The sequence below is a fragment of the Crassostrea angulata genome, chromosome 1 (assembly GCF_025612915.1).
Source record: "Crassostrea angulata isolate pt1a10 chromosome 1, ASM2561291v2, whole genome shotgun sequence".
Taxonomy (NCBI): Eukaryota; Metazoa; Mollusca; class Bivalvia; order Ostreida; family Ostreidae; genus Magallana; species Magallana angulata.
The window spans coordinates 53,192,177-53,212,801 of NC_069111.1; the positions used below are offsets into that span (position 1 = coordinate 53,192,177).

General features: G+C 31.9%; 1 long non-coding RNA gene across 1 annotated transcript; it reads right to left on the reverse strand.

The window, feature by feature from the left end:
• Window positions 1–6,906: 6,906 nt before the first annotated feature.
• On the reverse strand, window positions 6,907–8,666 carry LOC128190851 (uncharacterized). Its single transcript, XR_008244393.1, has 2 exons — window positions 8,336–8,666; window positions 6,907–7,528 (listed from the first exon to the last, which is right to left on the reverse strand). It is a non-coding gene; the product is annotated as an uncharacterized LOC128190851 (long non-coding RNA).
• Window positions 8,667–20,625: the final 11,959 nt, after the last annotated feature.

Sequence of the window (20,625 nt, forward strand, 5' to 3'; positions counted from 1 at the left end):
AAAAAGCGTTTGAGATAAGGCAGCTTAAGAAGTACAAAGTTACATGCTTGCGGTAGGTACGGGCACAATAAAACTAACCATTTTTAAACAAGTTGAAGTTTTATTTATTCAGGTCGTAGAATAATAAGGGTCACAATATTGGTATGGGTCATTATCAAAATATGCAGACTTTTAAAATATGTAAAACATGAGAAAATTATTGGTGAAAAAATTACTTTGATTGCAAAAAACACCTTTAACAAACAATAAAGTATAACATCTAAAAATTTGCAAACATTGGAATCTACCATTTGGTGGATAATTAGACTAAAATTAAATGAACTGTGAAAATTTTGTCAGTGGTGTAACAGGCATATAGTATAGGAAAAAATTCTGAAATAAAATAAAATAATTCTTTTAAAATGATGGACATAAAGTTTATATCAACAAACTTCATTTAAAGTTATTAGAATTAGATAACAGAAAATATTTGACACATTTACATAGTGACCAACATAACATTTGGGACAAAGTCTTGATGTTACTCAACAAATTTTTAATTTGAGCATTAAAAAGAACACAACTGGATTTTTCATTTAATGGAGCATAAAAAAGACATTATTGTAAATGCACTGGTGTTTTCAAATATACATGAATCATCGTCAGTTAATTTTATTTGGATAAAAATGTACACGTTACACCACTGATTATTATGTTTTACCACTGACTAAAAGTTACACCACTGACCTAGCGATAATAAATAAGAGATAAGTGTGTTAAATTTTGTAAAATAAACTAATTTCTATTTTTGATTGCATTTAAAACATGAAAAATTTGATCTTAAATAAAAGTTTTCGTGCCTCTTCTTTCATAATCTGAAGATAGACACACTGTTACACCACTTATAATCAGTGTTACACCACTGACACAAAAATGGCATGTATATGTTTTTTTACATGAATTCACTCATTCTTTGATGTTATATTTTTTACTATTGGCATCCACACACTTTTATCCACCTTGTACCCATCTTCGCTAGCCAAGGGTTTTCGGTCCGCTTTGCTCCCCATAAACCCTTGGCGGATTTCATTATGAAAACTCGGTGACAGGCTCCGCTTTATGATTGGCTGCAGCTGCGAGTAGCTGATCCAATCACAGTGCATGTAAATATAAACTTTAAAAGAAAACAATCGAGTACAGTGCTTCTCCAATGATGGTCTAACCAGATCGCTTTAAAACCTACATATATCTATTTTACTGGGATTGAACATGTAGCTCTACAAACTTGTCAAGGCTCGCGTGATCAGCATGGGATGTAAACATGGCAAATGTAGAAGTTGCCTATCCCTTTAGTATATATACGTCCCTGCTTATGGTTATTGCTTTTAAAGATTCAATGATCTTTGTTTTATTTAATTTCTTTGGTCCGCAATATTCACGACAGCGATACCTGTTTTTATGGCATGAAAACTTTCATATACATGTAAATCGGCGACTTTCTCACTCTGGTCCTTACAAAACACGATGAATAAAACAATCTGTGCTTTCCCTTCGTTATTACTTAATTCATATTTAACATGTTTAATAGCATCGTTAATTATGTTCCGACATTCGGTAGTCAGCATGTTTTTAAGTTGTATTAATACTGTAGTGTGTATATAACCCGTTGTTTAATTCGATTAAAATGTAAATATGCAAGGGGCGCAACTCAAGTTGCTCGCTAGATAGCGCCACCACATCACAGAGTTTTCATAATGAAATCCGCCAAGGGTTTACGGGGAGCAAAGTGGACCGAAAACCCTTGGCTAGCGAAGATGCCTTGTACCGAGTTCGAACTTTCTTCGGCTCATCAATCTCACAAACAACATCTTCAATACTATACCAGCTCATATCAATCATACACTTTGGATAATAAAATTGAAATTTCTCCAATTTTCTCCAAAATCTATGCATACAATGCTTATACACTTCCTCTTTGTCTATATATGTTTTTTGAAGCTCAGCTAGCATTTGTTACCTTTAAGTATTTGAAAGATTTTAGTATAACATAATAGGGAATGTGAAATGTCAGTGGAATAACATATATTATTGTACACTATAAGTCATTAAAAAATTTGATTTTTTAATAAAAATATGATGTGGATAATTTCATTTCTTTATTAGAATAAATTTGTTTTTACTTTTATCTTTTAATCAAGTATTTAAATGGGTAAAACATAATTAGAGCATACAAAATGTCAATGGTGTTTCAAATAATGTCAATGGTGTAACAGGTCTCATTTTCCAGATTAAGAAAACACAATTGCAATTAAATAGTCAAGCTTTCTTTATTGTGACAGTGTCTAACTTGTAAAATTGATAAATAACAATTGTTCAAAATGCTCAAAATATAAATGAAATGGAAGAAAAAGTAAAATAATTAAATAATGTCATGTGGTGTAACAGTTTTTTCCAGTGGTGTAACAACAATTTTTGGTTACACCACTGACCGTTATACCACTTATGTATCCATAGTAAATGTAGCAGTATGACCCAAGAGAACAGATACTACACTAAGCTACATAGCCTATGTTATAATGTGATAAACATTCATCATTTATGTGAAAAACTTTTTTGTTCTTTCATAATAGAAAACCTTAAATAGCACGTTATCCCACTGACACAGTTTACATTGTATTTTTCGGAGCATACTAACATTTTCTGCCATATTTTTTATTACAATGATGTCATCACTGATACATTTATCTTTTTAGTAGCAGGGAATGATGTCACTATGATCTGGGGGATTCCAACTGTAGTACAATATTATTTACTTGATGTATTTTAAGATATTTTTATATAATTTGCCTTGTAACACCAATGACAAAAACTTTTTGTACAAGCATATATCTCATCAAATTCATTGTTTTTAAAAGAGAACTTGATAAGGAGCATAGCAGAAATTAAAATATGAATGTTGTTTTGAAAATTAACGGCGATTTTTGGAATAAAACATCAATATTATTGAAGATATTGTAGGTTAAAGACGTTGGAAAAATTTAATGACAACATAAATTCACTGAAATCTCATAACAAATAATATTTTTTTTATACTTTAAGCAGTAAAATTGTCGATTTATTTGTTCAACAATATGGGTTTAAGTTTCTAAAATCCAATGGTACTGTATATATTCCCCAGAACATTATTTTTCCCCCTTTAAATTGACACTGACGCAAAAGGCTGCATATTTTGATAATGACCCGTATAACCTCTTCTCAATTGTAGTCAGACTCATTAAAAAGCATACTCATTGCTGAATTTATTCATTTACTAATTAATTTTTTTTTGATTCTGAAAGAATATGTGAGTTTTAAAAATTTTATGTACATGTACATTCACTGTAAAAGTTTTGATTGTATTCGGACAGCTGTGAAGATCGAGTAGCGAACACATGGTTAAAAATACTACATGTACTTAGTAGATTAATTCTCTAATACAAATCGAATTGGCTTTAAAATTTGCATATTCAGGCACACTTAAATAGTTAATACATAAATTATATATAATTATATTAATAAATACGTCTGTATGCTGTATTATGTATTTGCTGTCTGATTAGGACTGTTCTTCCCCAAAAAGAAGCGCTCTGCGATCGCGTAAAAAACGTACTGTAAAGTACAACACCTGAATGCTTATATACTTTTTTTTTAAAATGTGTACGTTTAACTAAGCGAAATTGTAGATGTCATGGAGTCAATAGGCAAATCAAATTCACCAATTAGGCAATAGCAGTTATCTAATGCCTATGATTGATAATTTTACAAGGTTAATTAATACATGTAAATATGAATTCTAAAGCATTCCCTGCTCCCCTGTTAAAAGCTCCCGTCACCTGAGTTCTTTTATTAACGATTTTTGTGCACACATTTATTCGGAAATGGCTCAAATTTTGTTACACGGACCCGATAAGAAGATGAAAGGATGACCCCTAAAATTTCTTTCCCAGATATTTCAAGAACGGTCTCATATTACAAACACTGGTTAAATAAAATATAACTTATTTTGTACAAATTTTATGTGCATTAATTACAATGTTCCGGTAACTTAACAAAAAATGACACTTTTTGAAATCTAATAGTTTCTGAATTCATCATTAAAATAAATAATGTTAGACGGCCCATGCAGCAAGTTTTTCTAGTCGAGTCTTTCGTTCAACAGCGCATCGATTGTAAACTTTCAGCGGGGTTTACAGGGTGAAACGACCATGAATTTTGACAGATTTGGCTACAAAGAATTTAAAAGAGATGGACACAAAACACAGGTGCGATTATATCTTGTAGGAGATAAAAAATGATTAATTGATGTTTGCCATGAATACAAATTTTTATCATAAGAATATTTTAACTTTTGGATCCGCCGAATTTTTCCATTTCCCTTCATTGTTTGGTGCCTGATTTGAAATAACGTTTCGAGGTATAATAAGTTGAGAAATTTCTTTAAGCTGCATGTTCCGATTTGTCAGCCATTACAGTATCAAATAATTCTCCTTGCAAACCAAATGAATGATCTTACAAAGATAAATACGTATTTACACGGAATTGCTCTCTTTTCAACGTTAGAAATATTCAAAGTAAATAAAAATAAATTTTGGGCATACAACCCCCCCCCCCCCCCAAAAAAAAACAAAATACATCATTGGAATGTTTAAAATAGGAAACCGTTGGGTTTTATCCTCCGAATGATTGGGTTTATTCATCCTGCATGTTTTGCAATGATTATTAACAAGGTAGACATCAAAACTATTAATGAACAAATGCACACTGCTTTAATTTTGTTTAAAAAGTCATGCCGTATATTTTATGTGTTATAATAGATCATATAAAAAAGACAGATGTCAAATTAAGTCGTTATACAATCATACTAGCTTCGACGTAAGGGGCCAGTTGAATAACGCCAAACTCTTTTATGTTGATTATTTTGTGAATATACAGCAAAACTTGTCTAATCCAGTTTAGGGGACATTGTTGCAAATCAATTTTAGTATTTAATGCAGTAGGTCCTGATCGTGTATTCTTGCAAAATTTTCTATTCTGAAATATATTAGGTTTCATCGATCTTATTTACGGTACCAATTTTCATTTAATTTTTTTTTTTGAGACAATAAATCCATAACGGAATACATACGATGGAAATACTTATTGAATCAAAACATCGTTATTGATAATTTTTCAAACATCCGATTTACCTGAAAAGTGCATGCTAAACCGTAAATTGTTAAACAAAACATTAAAAAGTCAACAGGTGGCTGAAATACCTGATGGCGAGAACTGTTTTGATGCAGGGAAACAATGGATAAATATTAATATAAATGAGAATTTTATTTTAAAGAAAATTAAGCATTATGACAGAATAATATGCAACTCTGTGCGTTTAGCCATACAACAGGGATAACAAGCGATATCGACAGTCTTACTCTCACAGTATCCTGAATCACGGCCTAAAAAAAATGGGTGAACTATAATCTAATTATCAAATTTTTGCAATTCATATCAAGACTTTACGGTATTAAGGGTGTATTCTGCTCATTCACGAAAAAAAACCTACATTAAACTTTTTAGATGCTTATGATTTTTTAAAAGTACTATTCCTAAGGAATAAATTGAAAACAAGAAAAGTGTATGTTCGTTTTCATTTAAGAGAGATCCGACCCCCAGAACATGGGCCAAAAATAGTGCATTGAAATTCTCATAGAAAGTGCAATTTGACCAGAAATTCCCTCTAATTTAGAAAATAAAAGCAGATTTCAGACATTTTCAGTTTTGTTTACTTAAAAACATCTCGGAGTTTATTTTTAGACAAATCTAAAACTATGAAATAACTTTTTTGATAAGTTATGCCCAAAACTGTGTGTTCCCCAAGTAAAATTGGAGCATGTTTTTCGTTGCAAATATGGTAAATAAACTTAAGTTAGACAGGTTTCTAGAATTTAACTTTTTATGAAAGTATTTGTATACTTTCTTTACATATTATGGTTCCAACTGAAGGCATAAAAAGTGGGGGTTAGTGTGCATATAAGAAAAAAATATTGTTGGTTACATCCCCACCCCCTATTTCCATTGAAGCATTTTATGGTAACGAAATAAGTCATATTTGCAGCAAAACGTAAACTTTTATTCACCAAAATTTTAAAATTGGTGTATTTATTTTCAATAAAAATTGTATTTATGTAAAGAAAAGTATTTCAAGAATATAAGGAAGACATACAACAAAATAAACTTTAAAATAATCATAAAAATAGTGCTTATAAACCATCTTCTGGGTGTGACCTTGACCTTGGTGTGAATAACATGGAATGAGAGTAGGTTTTTCTTGCTAATTATATGTTTGAATTCATCAAAGTTTTTAAAATAATGTAATAATTATGAATTTAAAAATTCATTTGATATTTTTATTTGACAAAAAAAAAGCAGCTAGATGCATAGATTTTGATTGACAGTATTTTCTCAATGAATGCAAGCAATGACATGGAATGAAAAAACTGCAACTTCAAAATGGATTGATGTCTGATCAATAAGTTTTAACCAGTATATATGTGCTCTAGGTCAGAGTATACATTGATAGTTCATATACATACAATTACATGTATGATACGTATGATATATTCTAATAAACTGTTAGGTTATATTGTAAATGAACACACATCAATATATGGTTGCAATAAAATACTGTCTTGTCTATTGATATAAGAAGTTGCACATTACTTCATCTGATCAGTTGAAAAACATTTGTTTTATGAAAATTCCCTGAATGACAAAATCATTCTATTCAGGTAGCTAGAATATAGACATAAATTGAACACTTCATAGCGATGAGTGATTCAAAATATAGTAATACTATCAGTAGAATTTATCAATTTTTCTTTATCAGGATTATTTTTTTGGAGGGGGGGGGGGGGGGGGGGGGTGTTGTGTTATGCTACATCATACAGTACATACATGTACTGGACCTAATAACTAGTTCAGGAATAATGAAAATCAAAGGCAGTATATACACTTCTGATATAATGAACTTTAACTATCACTTCTGATATAATGAGCTTTAACTATCACTTATAAAAGTATATCCAAAATGTTCAGCAAGCGAATGTACTTCTGATATAATGAGCTTTAACTATCACTTATAAAAGTATATTCAAAATGTTCAGCAAGCGAATGTCATCTTTGATGACTTTGTTACTCTTGGTCCACTTCGACACTCTTTTGACAAAACTTGTTGTGTGCCCTCTTCCTCTACTAAATGCTAGCTTCAGAACTGCATAGTTCACTGGCAGCTATTTTTCTATCCATACATTTCGTGATTCTCCTTGTCAATGAAGTCAACGAAGAACTCAAACGCAGAGGAAATTTGCTGGATTGAACAGGTTTGCCTCTGTGGAACATTGACCACCTTTCACAGTTATGACTGTCACTTCAGATGCAGAGGAAGAAATTGGAAATTTTGTTTGGACAAAACAGTACCAGGGATCTTCTCATCATGCTGCAGCTATCTGGATAATGTGGCAATTACCACCTGTTAAACAAAAATTAATACATAATAAGCAAAATTATGGTTAACTTGCTAGTTTTTCGCTTTAGACTAGATATGCAGAAAAAATTACATTTTAAAGGTTAAATGTCCATGCCATTGTGTAACAATTAATCATTCATTTGTCACATTTAATATTTATGGTGACTTATATTGTATTAGTGCTGCGAAAAGTATAGTGCATACATACAATGCTTTAATTTCTTAGACTCTGTTGTATCTCCTTACTATAAATATAAAAACAAATGTAGCTCTACATGAAAATAGTCAATCATAATTTAAATGTAAGATTCTTAGAAATAAAATATTGACCAGTGATTAATTTTAAACTATTGACTGGCTAGAATATATCTAGAGGATCATCTTTAAAAAAAAACACCTCAATAAATCAATACTGATTTGTAGATAAGCTGTCCCCTTTCATATTTTTTTAACTGCATTTGACTTGACACTATTAAAATGATAAAACTGAAGAATATAACTTTCCAGCTATGATCTCCTGTTTATAAGCAAGGTTTATTTCTATTGTAGACTTGCCGACAATTAAAATAAAATGAAAATAGTTACTATATAAACATTCAAATTTCGTGTTTCTCATAAAATTGTCATTTCGGTAACCGCATGGGCCGCCATATACACATGTATCGCCTGCTTGTTGTAATGGTGATGGTTTGATCTATAAGATCACATATATGCGATACTTGAGTTAGAAAAAAAATTATATGATGGGCATAGTGTAACATAAACGTTGCCATTTTAACTATACCAAGTCTAAAAGCACTGACGACTTACATTTTTGCTGTAAACTATCTCGATTTTCTCTACTGGAATTTCCTCTGACTCATTTCGCTGGTTAGTTGCAGTTCTAAAATAATTGTGTTGGCGATTACTTTGTTCAAATTTTTTCCCCATCTTCCCTCATCTCTCAGTTGTCATTTTCGGAGGACTCGTACTGCTGTTCACATCGCTTTGAAACGAAGCGACCCTTTCTCCTTTCGGATTTCCCTCTCCATATTGTTGTTCGCGCCGACTATGGTATGTCGTAAATGACATCATTTTACCTTTTCCTTTGTCACTTATGCATTTAATAAGGGTTTATTGTGTAAAATTTGACTCATTTTATTTATTTTAGAAGTTCTGTTGAAAATTGTAACAGTTTGAATTTTACATGTTCATATATGGAGACCCACTTGGGGTAAAAATTGATGACAAGAATACACCCTTAACTGAAATAAGATGCTACTTTGGATCTATATTTACAGTTGTTTAACTCAATAGCAACGACAGAAAAATTCGTCGATAATAGAGCATTAAAATCTCGCAGAAGGTCGATCGATCGATAAGTGGACGGACTACGGGAGATAACTCTCACTAATAATAAGCAGTAGGCTTTTTCATTGCGCCGGTTTACAGAATAGACAGGATCCGGATTGCACACATTTTTTAAAACAATAATGATGGGAAAATGTCAAGGGGCTGAATAATGTCGCAGGATTGGGCAGCAAGCCGTAATACACAACATCCGGATTCAACGAGTTCCAACATGTACATAATTTTTTCATTGAAATATGGCTTAACTGACCGGGAAAACTACTGCAACGTATATTATTGCACACATACTTAGCACAACCATCGTTTAAATTATTTTATTAAAACTCGGACCAAGCAACTTTAACATTAAGATTTACATGTGTAAGACACTTTATTTGTCATGTGCATGATCATGTCATGATCTCCAATTCCATTCACAACTGCTGTCATTCAAAATCACACGAATTAAACAAAATTTTAAATTTTGTGTAGATCTCAACTGTTATGTATCCAAGAAATGTATTGATTTTATCCTGTGTTACGTAATTAGGTAATAACGTTTTTAGGGGTCAAACTTCATTCACAAATTACCATTTTTCCTTCGTAAACATTCATAGGATCGAAAACAGATTTCCTACAGAGATTTATAATGGGGAATGTTTACATCTTTTCTCAATTCGGAAGTCTCCCGGAATATCTAGCACAATTTTTCAACGTTATCATCCGGGCATTATAATGGCTGATGCAAAATGCAAAATGCCCGTAGACATTTTTTAGCCGTGTATTGAAACCTGACAAGCTAGAGGGGGCGTTACAAAAAAGAAATCTTTGGATTTTTTTCATACTATCGAATGAACATCGTCTGAATCAAGAGATATTTACAAATATCGAATAATTTAAGAAAATGTGAGGCAAAAATATCTTGGGACAGACTTTAAGTATAATACGTTTATATATCCTTACAATGTAATGATTTTCTCATGCATTACCTAAATAGGGATATTAGGGGCCAGAGGTAAAAAAGTTTAATCTTTTCTATTTCAATTGGAAGAAATGGAAGCATATAAAAAGGCAACGTAATAGAACTTATAAAAAATAATTACAGGAAAGCATTAGTACTTCACTCCTATTTCCATATCATGTTTTGTTGTCGAAAATTAAAGTCGATGACGTCATTTTACCTTCTAAAAATCGGACGGAAGACCTCCTCGTTGCTCGCAACGAGATCATGTCTAGTTAGGGTCTTCCGTTTCCAACGGAAGACCCTCTTGTTATTCTTCGGTTTCTTTTTCTTTATTATTCTTTTTTTTTCTTTTTCTGACTTTTTTGGAGCGCTGTTTCTCAAAAACTATCCAACTGATTCGCACAAAATTTTCAGGACAAATAAAGCATGATCGGCGCTACATATTATAAAATTTTAAAATGATGACGTCACTTCCGGTTTCAGATATTGACGATTTTGTAAATTTTTAAGGGTCATTTTGTCCACGCATCTCCTCCGAAACTAATCAAGATAGAAGCTTGAAATTTTCAGGGATTGTAGATGAATGTATGTAGATGTACCCCCATGCTTCCAATGATTAAAATTTGTAAAGGCCTCAAAGCTCGCCTGAACCTGAAAATTGGCACCAAATTTTTTTATGAAATTTTTGCACATTTTCTGTGATATCTTTTGATGTATAAATATTTTGTTAAAACATGTAATACAAAAGTTGTTTCAAATTACACGGGCTTTCGTTTGATATCAAGAAAAAGGGGCTGGCCCCTCAAATTAGGGGCCAAAAGGGCTGTAAAGTCTTCTTACAATAACTATTTACCGAATTATAATTTGTTATAAATTATAGAAGCAAAAATGTTCATTATTGGGCTGTTTATCTATACAGTACTATACTTAAGTCATATGTTACGTAATTAGGGGTTTCAAGGGGCCAGAAATTCAAAATTTCTTTCATTAATATATAAAAAAGGAGAAATATTTTGAAAAGCATAATAGAACAAATGTTGCTTAAAATAATGTTCTGTACAATATGCCACCTTTATTTTTTTGTTCATGACCCCATTTAGGAGTTTAAGGGCCGGCCCCTAAAACATATTTGTAAAGATATCATAAGAACGGTTAACATTTCGTTAACACTTGTTGAACAAAATATGTTTTTATTTGCAAGACCTTTCATTTGATATCAAGAAAAAAGGGCTGGCCCCTTAAATTAGGGGCCAAGAGGGCTGTAAAGTCTTCTTACAATAACTCTTTACTGAATAATAATTTGTTATTAATTATAGAAGCAAAAATGTTCATTGTACAGCTGTTTATCTATACAGATCATACCTAAGTCATATATTACGTAACTAGGGGTTTCAAGGGGCCAGAATTGAAAACTTTGATCATTAATATATGAAAAAGGAGAAATATTTTTAAAAGCAATGTAGAACAAAAGTTGTTCAAAATAATGTTCCGAACAATATAATACCATAAATATCATAAATTTTGTTGTTAGTGGCCCTGGTAAAGAGTTAAAGGGTCGGCCCCTAAAATACAGTTGTTTAGATATCTCGATAACGGTTAACCATTCGTGAACATTTGTAGAACAAAATGTTTATATTAGCGAGACCTTTTATTTGATATCAAGAAAAAGGGGCAGACCCCTCCAATTTGGGGCCAGAAGGGCTACTTGAGTTTTCCGGAAATTTTGATTCCACTTTCTTGGTTAAGAACATAGTGTTATGTTAAAAGTTAAATTATCTCGTACCTAAAATAATTCGGAAATTGTTAATTCGTACTTAAAGACATTCGGGACTTGTTTTATTAACTCGTTCTAGAAATTGTGAAGATTTTTGTTAATTCGTTTTTGAAATCAATGAAATGTTAAGTCGTACTAAGAATTATTCGATTTTTTAAATTTTTTTTTTTTTATTTTCTTTGCAGTTGGTTTTCAAACTCTGCTTCTTACAGGAACTCCTATCTTTACTCTCGACACCACCGGAAGACCCACTCGTTGCTTTGCAACGAGCTTTGCTCTAGTTATTATTTATTTTTTTTTCTTACCGATTTTATGCACGCGATTTCTCGGAAACGGCTCAACCAATTTACGTCACATTTTCAGTTCTGATAGGTATTGATGTGAACCTTGTTGGAAATTTTTTTTGTTGATGACGTCACTTCCTGTCTTGAGATATCATGGATTTATCAGTTTTTATAGGGATATTTTGTCACGAGAACTCCTCTTTTACCATTTAAGATATGATGTTGAACTTTTCAGGGCTGATAGACGAAAGACTGAAATAGTGTCTAATGGTCATTAATCATCTTTATCTCAAAGAGCGCCGAAGCTCGCCCGAGCTTGAAAATTAAGATAAAAAAGGCGTCGTGATTTTTCTTGGTTTTCTTTGAATATCTCTTTTCTTGAAAGCATTTTGTTAAAATATGTATAACAAAAAAACTTAATTAAATCAAGAGCTTTCATTTGAGATCATGAAAAAGGGGCTGGCCCTTCAAATAAGGGGCTGAGGGGGCTCTAAAGTTTTTTAATGATAACTTTTTATCGTGAAATATTTTGTGATGCGTTATAGAAGCAATTATGTTCATTCTAAGGTTATTAACCTAATCATGGCAATTATTTACTCCTATGTTGCGTAATTACCTTGTTATGCGGTCCCTAAAAGGAGTTACAGGGTCGGTCCCTAAAACGACCCTCTCCAGATATCTCGAGAACGGTACAAAATTTGTAAACACTTTTTGAACAAAATGTGTTTGAATTGACAAGAGCTTTCATTTGAAATCATGAAAAAGGGGCTGGCCCTTCAAATAAGGGGCTGAGGGGGCTCTAAAATCTTTTAATGATAACTTTTTACTGTTAAATATTTTGTGATACGTTATATAAGCAATTATGTTCATTCTAAGGTTATTAACCTAATCATGGCAATCATTTACTCCTATGTTACGTAATTAGGGATTTTAAGGGGCCAGAAGTCCAAAACTTTGATGCTCAATATCTCAAAATGAAGAAGCATTTGGATAAGCAATATTGAACAAAAGATGCTCAAAATATTGAGTTTAACAATCTGAAACCATAATTTCCTTGTTATGCGGTCCCTAAAAGGAGTTACAGGGTCGGTCCCTAAAACGACCCTCTCCAGATATCTCGAGAACGGTACAAAATTTGTAAACACTTTTTGAACAAAATGTGTTTGAATTGACAAGAGCTTTCATTTGAAATCATGAAAAAGGGGCTGGCCCTTCAAATAAGGGGCTGAGGGGGCTCTAAAATCTTTTAATGATAACTTTTTACTGTTAAATATTTTGTGATACGTTATATAAGCAATTATGTTCATTCTAAGGTTATTAACCTAATCATGGCAATCATTTACTCCTATGTTACGTAATTAGGGATTTTAAGGGGCCAGAAGTCCAAAACTTTGATGCTCAATATCTCAAAATGAAGAAGCATTTGGATAAGCAATATTGAACAAAAGATGCTCAAAATATTGAGTTTAACAATCTGAAACCATAATTTCCTTGTTATGCGGTCCCTAAAAGGAGTTACAGGGTCGGTCCCTAAAACGACCCTCTCCAGATATCTCGAGAACGGTACAAAATTTGTAAACACTTTTTGAACAAAATGTGTTTGAATTGACAAGAGCTTTCATTTGAAATCATGAAAAAGGGGCTGGCCCTTCAAATAAGGGGCTGAGGGGGCTCTAAAATCTTTTAATGATAACTTTTTACTGTTAAATATTTTGTGATACGTTATATAAGCAATTATGTTCATTCTAAGGTTATTAACCTAATCATGGCAATCATTTACTCCTATGTTACGTAATTAGGGATTTTAAGGGGCCAGAAGTCCAAAACTTTGATGCTCAATATCTCAAAATGAAGAAGCATTTGGATAAGCAATATTGAACAAAAGATGCTCAAAATATTGAGTTTAACAATCTGAAACCATAATTTCCTTGTTATGCGGTCCCTAAAAGGAGTTCCAGGGTCGGCCCCTAAAACGACCCTCTCCAGATATCTCGAGAACGGTACAAAATTTGTAAACACTTTTTGAACAAAATATGTTTGAATTGACAAGAGCTTTCATTTGAAATCATGAAAAAGGGGCTGGCCCTTCAAATAAGGGGCTGAGGGGGCTCTAAAATCTTTTAATGATAACTTTTTACTGCTAAATATTTTGTGATACGTTATATAAGCAATTATGTTCATTCTAAGGTTATTAACCTAATCATGGCAATCATTTACTCCTATGTTACGTAATTAGGGATTTTAAGGGGCCAGAAGTCCAAAACTTTGATGCTCAATATCTCAAAATGAGGAAACATTTGGATAAGCAATATTGAACAAAAGATGCTCAAAATATTGAGCTTAACAATGTACAACAATATATTGTTTTTATCTGGACCCTAAAAGGAGTTTTAGGACCGGATATCAAAACGATTTTTCCCAGACATCTCAAAAAAGGTAACCAATTTCTAAATATTTATTAGTGGTACACAAAAATACCTTTTGACTAAACTGAATGAAAAGGAGCTGATCCCTCAAATAAGGGACACCAAAGGGATAGATAGTATTTCACCCATTACTCATAGATCCCGCCTCCTTTTCTGGATAAATTTCGTTGATGAAGGTCAAGAGCAAGGTCATTCCATATTCTAAAAATCGGACGGAAGACCTCCTCGTTGCTCGCAACGAGATCGTGTCTAGTTTTTTTAACATTTATTGATACCTTATAAACAAGTATATAATATCATATCAGAAAATAGCATATGGTGAAAACAGATTAAGAATATATAACAGGTTTTTATAAACTAAAAATGTACACTGTATATGTATAAGAGTTAATCAGAAAAAAGGAAAAGAATCAACATATGTTGAAAAAAAACGTATACGATATATATCAAGTTTTTTTTAAAATAAAGATACTACATGTACACCATACGTAATTTATACACGTATGTGTTAAACAGAAAAAAGTGAAAAAAAACCTTGCATTGATGATTTATATGTGATTATTTTGGCCCACACATAACAAAGGGTTTCACTATCACCAGTCAAAGTCTGTGTCTATGTTAGAAACCCTTGTATACAACAGAGGGACTGTCTCCCTCGGAGGGTGGGCATATATAAACATAAATATACATACATAATAAATATAAGCATAACTACATATCTAAAAGATAAATGCATATTCATAGTAAAAATGCAAAATTTTGAAAAAGTCTTTCATTTGATGTAAAAAAGATAAAACTGAACAATATGATAAAGTATTCTCTTTAATATACATTCTTAACGATTGACTTGTTTCTTCTAAGTTTTCAACTCTACAGAACATTTTATATTTGTAAATTCTGAATGCAATAAATGAGAGGAAGATATTATAAAGCTTTGTTGTTTCGTTATCATCAACGAAAAAACCAACAATGATATTTTTCCAAACAATAGTAAAATTTAAGCATTGGCTTGCCATATGCCAAACATGTTTTACAATACTTTTATCTTTGACATTTTTAATTTTGTTGGAATATATTGATTTCCAAACTTCCTTATCTGGGATTTGGAAATCCCTACCAAGCTTTCCTTGTGAAATTGGACTTTGAAATTTGAGCTTTACAAGCTTCGAATAAAAACACTTAGTTTTGTATTCTTCGTCATTCTGTTGCATTTTGATATAGGGGATTTTAGAAAAATCATACATGAATTCAAATTTCTTAAACACTTTTTGTATTATTTTATACTCGCAGATCCAATTGCTTTATTTGTTTAACCTATCAAATATATCTCTTGTACTTTTTAATTTACCGTTTTCTTTAAAGATGTCTTTAACATACAGTATTCCGCTTTTAATCCATTCATCAAAACATATCGTTTTACCTTTAAAAGTAAATGAAGTATTCGACCAAATTGGTTGTAATAAAAACGATTCGGTATTTATTGATCTGTCATAATTTTGCTTAAAGTCTTTACATAGATTAAAACAGGTAAAAACTTGCTTATAAAATTCTGGAAAGTTTTTTAGTATACCATAATTTTCAGTCGATATTTCTGTTGTGTTCATTAAATAGTTTATATTGATATTCAGCGCTTTACAGAGACTATCTATATATTTTTTTACAACATGATTTGTTGTAAGTAGGCGGGCAATCCACGTTGCCTTTATAGCCTTTAATTTAGAGTCTATGTCGGTAATGCCTATACCCCCATCCATAATATCACCTATCATCGTATTTCGTTTGATTCTGTCTGTTTTATTCCATATGAAATTGTATATCAATCTATTTATATCATTCACATAATTTCTTTCGGGAAGTTCTAAAATACTTGAAACATATATAGGTTTAGGTAAGGCAAGAGAATTAACTACAGCATCTTTGCCGAATAATGTTAATTTTCTCTTTTTCCATGATTCAAACAACTCATTCATTTTCAATATCAGGTTTTGAGTTCTCGAATTCGGATTGTTATAAAGTTCCATGTGATGAGTAAAATTTGTTCTAAACACAAAAAGTATCTGTGAAATGAATTATTATTGACATAACTTTCAATATTTCTACTATATTAAGGAATTATGCCAAAACAAAAATAGACTTTTAGCCAAACAGAGGAAATTCGGACTAAATTTTGCAGATTTTGTTTTCTGCTAAAACATTTTTGGAAGTACTCTAATATTAAAAGTTAAGATTTTATATTTTAGTCTATATAATTTCGCATATTTTCTGGTAGTTTTACCTCATTTATTCATTATAATAACCGTATGGCATGAATTTAAAAAATATTGAAATATGCTTAAAAACGAGAAAAGACACCATATCTCAAAATTTTGATCATTGACCTCATATAAATTATATGCCAACAGAATTAGATCAATATAAGTAGTTTAATACTCTAAATGTTTTTTTATTATCATCATTCAATTTTTTGTAAAATTGGATCAAAAATGGGTAGGAATTTGAAAAGTGATAGAGGAAATTCGGACTGAAATATTTAAAAAAATTGTGAAGGAAAACTTAATGCTTTGTATGTATTTAGTGTCACTGCCATTCATAAATTATATTTCATTTTCAAAAGTGTTGAGCAATTATTATTATTTTCACAATTAAGAAAATCTCAATCATAGTGTAAAATTTTAAGTGATTTTCCTTTAATTTTCCAAAAATATACAATGGCCATTAACTCAAAAAGTAGGTCATTGACCTACTTTTAGGAAAATGAAAAATATCGTCCGCGTGCTGTACATTTTTTATTTCATCTTGTAAATTTTTCGAGGTAAATCCATGTATTAAATTATTTTCTTTAATTTTACTTGATAAAATTTCCGCAACAAATAAATATAATATAGCAGAAATCGGACACCCTTGTCTTATACCTCTATTCATTGAGGATGTTTTTGTAATCCATCCATTATTTTTTAAACGGAAAACGGGGTTTTTATAAAGGATTTTTATCCATTTTATAAAATCTGGTCCAAAATTAAATTTTCTCAAAGTTTTAAAAAGAAAATTCCATTCAACTGAGTCGAAAGCTTTTTCAAAGTCTAGGAATAGTAATATACCGTTTTGATTATTATTTTCACAATATTCGAAAATATCAAGTATAAGCCTTGCGTTGCTTCCAATATATCTTCCTTTTATATATGCTGTTTGTTCATTTCCTATATAGTAATCAATAACTTTTTGCAGACGGCGAGCAAATATAAAGGCAACTAGACACGATCTCGTTGCGAGCAACGAGGAGGTCTTCCGTCTGATTTTAGAAATTGAGATTTATGTTTGATCTTGATTTTGCTATTTAACAGCTATACATGATTTTAAACAGGAAAAGAGGATCTTCATTTTAAGTGCCTGATACTATTTTGTTTCAGGTGTAAGAGTTTTGTTCAACAAGTGTTTAGAAATTCGTCACCGTTCTTGAGATATCTCAGAAAGAATATTTTAGGGGCCGGACCTTATCTCCTTATTGGGGCCGCTGAACAAAAATTGTAAGGTTGCATGTTATTAGGTACATTATTTTGAGCATATTTTCTTTTATACTGCATTTCAAAATATTTTTTCTTTTTGAGATATAGGTTATCACATTTTTGGACTTTTGACCCCTAAAAATCCTTAATTACGTAACACATGAGAAAAATCATTATAATGTTAGGCTACACAACTGTTAGATAAACATATTTGCTTCTATAATCTATTACGAAATACCCCTCAGTAAAGAACTATAGGAAAAAGACTTTAGAGCCCTCTAGGTCCCTAATATTAGGGGCCAGCCCCTTTTTCATGGTATCAAATGAAAGGTCATTAGATTATAAAGACATTTTTGTTCAACAAGTGTTTAGAAATCCGTTACCATTCTTGAGATATCTGAGAAAGAATATTTTAGGGGCCGGTCCCTTATCTCCTTATTAAGGCCGCTGAACCAAATTTTTTAGGCTGCATGTTGTTAAGGATATCATTTTGAGCATCTTTTCTTTTATACTGCATTTCAAAATATTTTTCCGTTTTGAGATATAGGTGGTCAAAGTTTTGGACTTCTGACCCCTAAAAATCCCTAATTACGTAACATATGAGAAAATCGTTATACTGCTTGGCTTCATAACTGTCAGATAAACATATTTGCTTCTATAATTTATTACAAAATATCCCTCAGTAAAGAACTATAGTAAAAAGACTTTAGAGCCCTCTAGGTCCCTAATATTAGGGGCCAGCCCCTTTTTCTTGGTATCAAATGAAAGGTCATTTAATTATAAAGACATTTTGTTCAACAAGTGTTCAGAAATTCGTTACCATTCTTGAGATATCTGAAAAAGAATGTTTTAGGGGCCGGTCCCTTATCTCCTTATTGGGGCCGCTGAACGAAATTTTTTAGGTTGCATGGTGTTAAGGACATCATTTTGAGCATCTTTTCTTTTATACTGCATTTCAAAATATTTTTCCGTTTTGAGATATAGGTGGTCAAAGTTTTGGACTTCTGACCCCTAAAAATCCCTAATTACGTAACATATGAGAAAATCGTTATACTGCTTGGCTTCATAACTGTCAGATAAACATATTTGCTTCTATAATTTATTACAAAATATCCCTCAGTAAAGAGTTATGGGTAAAAGACTTTAGAGCCCTCTATGTCCCTTCTTTGAGGGGCCAGCCCCTTTTTCTTGATATCAGCAGTAAGGTCTTGTAAATATAAACTTTTTTTACATTACATGTTTTAACAAAATATTTTCCAGAAAAGAGATAAAGAGAGAAAAGCACAAAAATTCACGACGCTTTTTTAATGTCAATTTTCGAGCCATAGCGAGCTTTGGCGCCAGTAGTGCTAAACATACAAAACAACAATCATGCAAAACTTCAATCTTTCCTTTACCTGCCGTACAAATTTGAGCCTAATATCTCTTATAGTTTAGGAGAACAACAGAAGACAAAATACCCTTATAAAAATTAGAAAAATCTCAATATCTCAAAAACGGATGTGACGTCATCAATACAAAAAATTTCCAATCAAGTTCAGACCACTGTCTATCACATCCCAAAATTTGATTGAGATCGGCCGAGCCGTTTCTGAGAAATCGCGTGCACAAAAAAAGGAAGAAAAAAAATAATAATAACTAGATTCGATCTCGTTGCGAGCAACGAGTGGGTCTTCCGTCCAATTTTTGAATAGATAAGATTAAACTTATCAATTCAAAGATAAAATCGTAGATCTAAGTGAAAAAAAGAGAAAAAAATTTTGCGGCACTCGAGGCTTGAACCCGGGTCGCCTGGGCCATGTCCACGACTATATCGACTGAGCTACTCGGACTCCGCTTCAGAACTTTGACGCTTAATTTCTCGAGAATGCCTTGATCGATTTTAAAACTAATTACATATTCTTAATCAGTAAAAGGGTCTCTATAAGGTGTAAAAATTTCCAAAAAAAATATTAAAAAATAAAAAAGTCGAAAAATTCAATTTTTGAAATTTCCTTCCGGTGACGACCGGAAGTGACGGCGGACATTCTCTTGACCCAGGTACATTAGAAAAACGGTAGATATATCATCTCTGAAATTTTCAGCCCTCTATCTTTACTCGTTTTGGAGAAACCCGACAGACAAAATTGACTTTTTAAAATCGTAAACGGACGATAACTTCTGACCGGAAGTGTTTTTCAAAAAAAAAAAAAATTATATATCAGCTTTGGATAAAAACACGTTTATATTGAAAATTTGAGCGAAATCGACCGAGCCATCTCCAAGAAATCGTCTGCACAAAATCGGTAAGAAAAAAAAAGAATAATAATAATAACTAGATTCGATCTCGTTGCGAGCAACGAGTGGGTCTTCCGTCCGATTTTTGAATAAATAAGATTAAACTTATCAATTCAAAGATAAAATCGTAGATCTAAGCGAAAAAAAGAGAAAAAATTTTGCGGCACTCGAGGCTTGAACCCGGGTCGCCTGGGCCATGTCCACGACTATAACGACTGAGCTACTCGGACTCCGCTTCAGAACTTTGACGCTTAATTTCTCGAGAATGCCTTGATCGATTTCAAAACTAATTACATATTCTTAATCAGTAAAAGGGTCACTATAAGGAGTAAAAATTTCAAAAAAAAATATTAAAAAATAAAAAAGTCGAAAAATTCAATTTTTCAAAATTTCTTCCGGCGACGACCGGAAGTGACGGCGGACATTCTCTATACCGAGGTGCACCAGGAAATCGATAGATCTATCATCTCTGAAATTCTCAGCTTTCTATCTTTACTCGTTTTTGAAAAACCTGAGAGACAAAATTGACTTTTTAAAATCGTA